Genomic DNA, 6000 nt, shown 5'->3' with positions numbered 1-6000 from the left:
TATATGTACTGTTAACTATTATTGGCTCATATAGGAATGACAAGTGAGTGAATCAATTCTGGCAATCAGTTTGAATGAGAACATGAACATGAACTGAGGTCAGCCATGGTATTTTGTAAGAGTGCCAGCCAGCTCTTACGCAAGTTTGATGGTGTTGGTTAAGAAAGGGCTCAGGTTAAACCCACTAAGATATGAATCGTGAGAGTGGGAGAGACGTACATCCTGGAGCAGAGGTCTGCTAAGACTGCCAAGTGTTTTTCTTTTCTGCTTCCCTATTTTTCTGCTTTTTTTTCACCGCCGCTTTGAAAGTAAATTCAGGTTAAAGGGGACTGTGCGAGCTTCCTCGACCTTTTATCTTTCAGAGCCAAGCTTTCTATTTCCAGTAAGCGAAGGGGAGAACGCGAGACTGGCACCGCCTGGCGCTCCTCCTGGACTATCTGCCATCCTGTTTCCAATATCGCAAGCTTGAATCTGACGAGTGCAAGAAATATTTTCTATAAACCAGCACCGACCAGAATAAACAGGGACGTGGGGGTCGACAGGCTTCTGTTGTTGGTGAGTTGCTGCACTGTGGGTGACTTAATGGGGTTGGTATCAGGAGCAGTGCCCGTGGTTAATTTGTAGACGTTTAAGTGCCGGGGCCCAACGTTTTGCTCAGAAGCCTTCCGTCAGCGCTATCAGAGGTAGTGGGGTGGGGGGCGTGTGGGCAGTGTGGGGGGGGGGGGGGGCAGAATACCAAGTCTGAGTAGTCTTGATTCCACTTCATGCCCCCTTTATGCACTACCAGCCCCCTTTATCTCACACTGGCAGGCTCTATTACACCCCTGCTTTCCCCCCATTTCGCTTTTTTCCATCTTTCTCTTACTCCTTTTCCTCAATCTTTTGAGTTTTTCTTCTTCTTGTTCAGAATCAATAAGTGCTACTCCCTAAAAATCAGTACCAATGAGCCCCACCTGCAACCACCGGTTCATATTAAGTAAGGAGGAGCAACCAGTTTCTAACATCTCGGTGCTTAAAACATTTCCCTAAGATGTTAATTCATGAAGGGTGTCTACCCTCATCTAAAAACAGAGCATTATGGCAATTTCCTTAACCAGGCAAGCTCTGTAAACAGCTAGTGACCGGATACCGCTGTGTTGTAGGAAAATCTCCCAATTTTGCAACCAACCAATATCTGTGACAGACTATGGCGGCTCAGGAGTCATCTGCATGTCAGGCGTAAACAACGCCTAATATGTGACAGTCTTTTTCCAGCACCATCAGCCTCTCTGAGTTCAGTTTCATTGTGTGGAAGGGGGAAAAAAGCATCTTTGTGGCATTGACTACACATAGGGCCTTAGTAATAGTGCCCCGTTCATTCCCATGTGGCTGGTAACAGAAGTTACCTGTCCCATGGGATTACACATGGTGGAGTTTAACACACAATTTTCAGCACTTTAATTGAAGCTCCATCCAGTATGGCACACCAGAGAAAAATCATGCAGGAATAGGAGCAGAAACATCGATTCCCATATGCTTTTCCCCTAAAACGTGTTATCCCTGTTATTTCCCTGCCATCAGAATTATTAGAATCCAAGTAAAGGTAAAACCCCTCCAGGCATGCGAGTTCACCCCCTCCTTTTTGGCCACCCAGTGCAGGGAAACAACCTTTACAACGCAGTCATTACAACGCACTACCTTTACAACGCAGTTGTTACAACACAACATCCTTTACATCGCATGCCATTAGGGAGAGGATGTAGCCTTACGGCTAGAGCGGTCAACCTCAAAGCTGTGGAACCGGGTTCGAGTCTCGGCAATGACGCTAAAACATCCTGTGATTCTAAGTAAATTACTTAATCTCCCCGTGCCTACCAAAAATGAATGTCTTCTTCTGTAATGAAACTGAAGCTCATGTAAAGCGCCCTGATACCCGATTTCTCGGGTCTAGTTCACACATATAAAACTCTAAAAAAAACAAAAAAATTACAATGCAGCCATTACATCGCATGTCACTCCAACGCATGCCATTACAACGCATTATAAGGTAAGTAATGGGGAATAGTAATTTTTACCCTTACACTATCCAACACTTACCCTACTGTTGTGCTCACTGGAGTGGGAATAGTTATTTTTACCCCTACACTATCCAACACTTACCCTACTGTTGCACTCACTGGAATAGTAATTTTTACCCCTACACTATCCAACACTTACCCTACTGTTGCACTCACTGGAGTGGGAATAGTAATTTTTACCCCTACACTATCCAACACTTACCCTACTGTTGCCCTAAAAGTAATATGCGTTGTAATGGTATGCCTTGTAATGGAATGTGTTGTAAATGTAGTTTCTAAAAATGCGTTGTGATGGCATGCGATGTAAAATCATGCATTGTAATGGTTGTTACAATGTAAAAACTGCGTTGTAAAGGCATGTGTTGTAAATGTTTGCGTTGTAACATTCATACATTCCCCAGTGCACCCTCTCCCAACTTCCAAATAACACGGAGAACAATTTATGGTGTATAAAGGCATGGGATACATGGATCATACATTTCGCAACTTATTGGTTGGTCAATCGAAATCCCCATGTTTGCTTGTTACACATCACATTTGTCAATATCAAATGTTGTCCTATTTGTTGACCTCCATTTCTGGCTGACAGCACTAACCCTGAGCGATGGCCGCTTTGAAGGTGGCTCAGTGCTCTGCAGATTCTAGGCTTCCCTTGCTACCAATCTTGTGGGCGGCCGTCAGACCTGGCCCGGGCTGCAAGTGCCGTTTCCACCTGCCCTGGACCCTTGCTGACCACTCGCCTGCTCCCAGTGCCCCTGTAGTGTGGCATCCCAAGTCTGAGCAGCTCTTCTATTCTGGCTGTCATTGTGTGCTATTGCCTGCTCCCCAGTGTCCCTGCCTTGAGGTATCCCAAGGACACTGTTTGAGCAGCTCTTCTTCCTGGAGTTACTCTTTTCTCTGGGTATCTTTATGTACTGCCTCCGCCAAGCCCTCTTCTACTGTGCTTGAAACTGCTACAACAGTAATTTAGGTGTGGGTGGGTGGGCTCAATGGCCAGGGTCAATTGTGACCAAGGGTCCCATGCCTTTCCTTTTGATCTCTTTACACACGCCAACCCCCTACTTCCATTGGGTGGTTCAAAAAATGTGCACCAATCGCTGCGTGTCCCTAGTGCGGGCTTCTGCCCCACACTTTCTGGTGTTACCGCCGTCGGTAGGGGTTACCTGCGGGCCCATATCTGGTCCGGTTTCGCCTCTCCTGCCCACGTCACTGCCAGGGTAATGATGTTGCTTGGATTTTCCAGTGGTCCTCATAATGAGGCCCAAAGAAAAATATTATTCTGAGGCAGCAAGGAATGACTGTAACTGAAAGCTTCCAGATACCTAGCAATCTGAGCATCCTCCAGCAGTTGGGCAGCGCGGCACCAACATGCTGCATGTGCCTTTTCTTTTTTCATTGATCAGTCAAAGATTGCTGATGATACTTAGATTGGTAAATCAAAAAGTTTACATTCTAAGGGGCTTATTTACAAGCCCATTGCGCTGCCGGTGTGTCACTTTTATTGCCGCACCGGCAGCGCAATGGGCTTCCCCATATTTACAAGGCCATGTAAAGTCACCCTGCGTGGCTTTTCATGACCTCGTAAATATGTTTCTCTTTCACTCATAACTCTGCGTGAAAGGGGCATTCCATTGGTGTTGTTGCGGGTGTTCCCATGCAACATCCATGGAACTTGACGGGTTCCCAGATTTACAACATTTTGTAAACCTGGAAATGCTTCAGAATCGGAGGCGCAAATATGAGAAATTCTTTTAATTCTCCCCATTTTTTCCTTTTTTTACGGATGCTGCATTCTTTAGCACACTTAGAAAGAGGAAAATGCCTTTAACAACTGTTTTTGTCCAGGAAGGTATCCCTTCCTGCACAAAAATAATCATCCCCTCAGCGCAGGCACAGTTATAAAATGACGCAAGGGTGCCTGCGTTGGCGCACGACTGCTGTTTGTACACAGACGCAGGGGAGAAGGATAGGAATGCGCTGTATCTTGTAGATGCTACACATTCCTGCCATTTTATGGTGACGCACAGCCCTAAGAGTGCAAAACACTTTTTGTGTGCTGAAAAAACGATTTAAAAAATCCAAATGCCTGCAAGGGGTGGGGGGCAATGGAGGACAGGGTCAGGAGAGAGAGGGGGCTGGTGGTAAATTTAAAATAAAGCTGGGTAGTGGGATGAGTGTAAAGGCAGCACAAGAGGGATAGAGCAACTGAGTGTGTGGAGAGGGTTGTTCAGGAGAGGTACAGGAGTGAGAGAGCTAGCAAATACATGCACTGTGTTTAACAGGAGAAGCACATGAGGGAGAGAGCTGGAAAACACATTCACTCTATTAGAGTGCTTTAACCAAAAATAAAAAAAAATAGTTCAATAAAAGTGAGCAGTAAAAGGATACAAGTAAGAGTATCAAAGGAATGGTAATGAGCCTATGCTCCAGTGGAGGGTCAAACATAAGATGAGGAAGGCAAGCCATCGAATAAGAAGCAAGCAAATGAGATTGACAATAAAGCCAACTAATGGTAACGAGTGGACGGGCTCTAATCTTTCTGAAATGTTTTGGTAAGCTCACAACAGTCTTTCATAGTAAGAAAAGTTGGCTAGGCAGATAGCAACACCTAAAAAGAAGCTTGTAAGCTGTCACTCAAACAATTAAAAAGCAGCCCATCGTACAAGAAAAAAGTACCAAACAACTTTGCCCATTCCCCATAGTCTCAAATGGTATTACGAATGTCACTGCTCATGTGTTTTCCAGTCCTCACAAATATGACATTGTTTACGTTTTCCCACAGAGCCTTTCAGTGGCTGTGTCAGGTTAATGTGTACAGTAAATATTGAATTGAGTAGGCTGCAAATAGGACCCTCGTTTCTTCATGGATAGTTACATAGAACTACCTCACACACACTTTTTGAGCTTCTCCTATTTCTCCTTCCCTCGAAGCTATGGAAAGTGTCTGTTCTCTTGGTTTGTATGGCCTCCTTCAAAAGCTTTCTGCCTTATCCCCTGCCTGGGTCAGCACTGTAGTGTTTGCAGTTCCCACTCCCATCTTCATGAGACAGAAAGACAAGCCATCTCCTATATGCCAAATGAGCCCCTAAGACAACGTAGGGCGCGCCTCGCACATCCCATTGCTGACTAGGAACTCTAACTCTCACTTTGGGCCCTGTCTTTGGAGAGACTTTCAACTACTTCACTACGAAAAGTCTGAACTGCTTGGATTATAGTTTGATTAAATAATCTGCACCCTCCCCTCCATTGTTTTTGTGCTTTCCCTTTGCCCCACATCTTATCGATTTCATCCATGCCTCTCCTCCCTCCTTCCATATCAAAATTGTTTTTCTAGACGAAATCACTATTAATATTTGAACTTTGAAATTGTATTTATTCCCTTCCTATCAAGAAGCCGGAATATAATAATATTATGTGAATTTGAGTGGCCCCTATCAACCCACCTGACAAATGATTTACATACGGGTTGTAGAGTGCAAGCTTGAACAGCAATGATATTAACAGTTTCTGTCCAAGCAGTGTGAAGTCACTATGGATTTACTGCAATAACTGTCTCATAGCCTCCACTCCTGGCAAACACCTCCTTACATTCAACTGTAAATCCTGTTTCTAATCTGAAGCATGGAAAGAAGTTTTCAGAAACAAACTATCCAACTTTCCCAGAGTTCTGTGCTGCATTGGCTCTCAGTAAGCTTCATACTTTCCAACCGCATTTCTGTGCTTTGCACCCTTTCACACTCACTCCCGCGCCCAGATATACAACGCTCTGGACTGAAGCTATAAGAAAATGCATCACAAATACTCAGTGGTGAACTGGAAGCTAAAAACAGCTCTTGAAAATGCGTTCATAGGTGTCAAATGTCACAAAGGGTCAGGGCACCAGAATCCTACGGATACTAGCACAGAGGAACAGGACACCACCTCCAGACACCTAGAGACAGGG

At 44.8% G+C, this 6000-nt stretch overlaps 1 protein-coding gene across 5 annotated transcripts in view; it reads left to right on the top strand.

Moving 5' to 3' along the window:
• Nucleotides 1-381: 381 nt before the first annotated feature.
• Nucleotides 382-6000, top strand: part of LOC146867369 (mannose-binding protein A-like) — a 124447-nt gene continuing 118828 nt past the window's right edge. For all 5 annotated transcript variants that reach the window (XM_085604643.1, XM_085604633.1, XM_085604622.1 and 2 more), the window contains exon 1: nucleotides 382-555. The gene's annotated coding sequence lies outside the window, so the exon portion shown is untranslated. The remainder of the gene's footprint in view (nucleotides 556-6000) is intronic.

The sequence above is a fragment of the Triturus cristatus genome, chromosome 1_2 (assembly GCF_964204655.1).
Source record: "Triturus cristatus chromosome 1_2, aTriCri1.1, whole genome shotgun sequence".
Taxonomy (NCBI): Eukaryota; Metazoa; Chordata; class Amphibia; order Caudata; family Salamandridae; genus Triturus; species Triturus cristatus.
The sequence above is the reverse complement of the archived record's forward strand: the minus strand, read 5'-3'. Positions and strand labels throughout refer to the sequence as shown.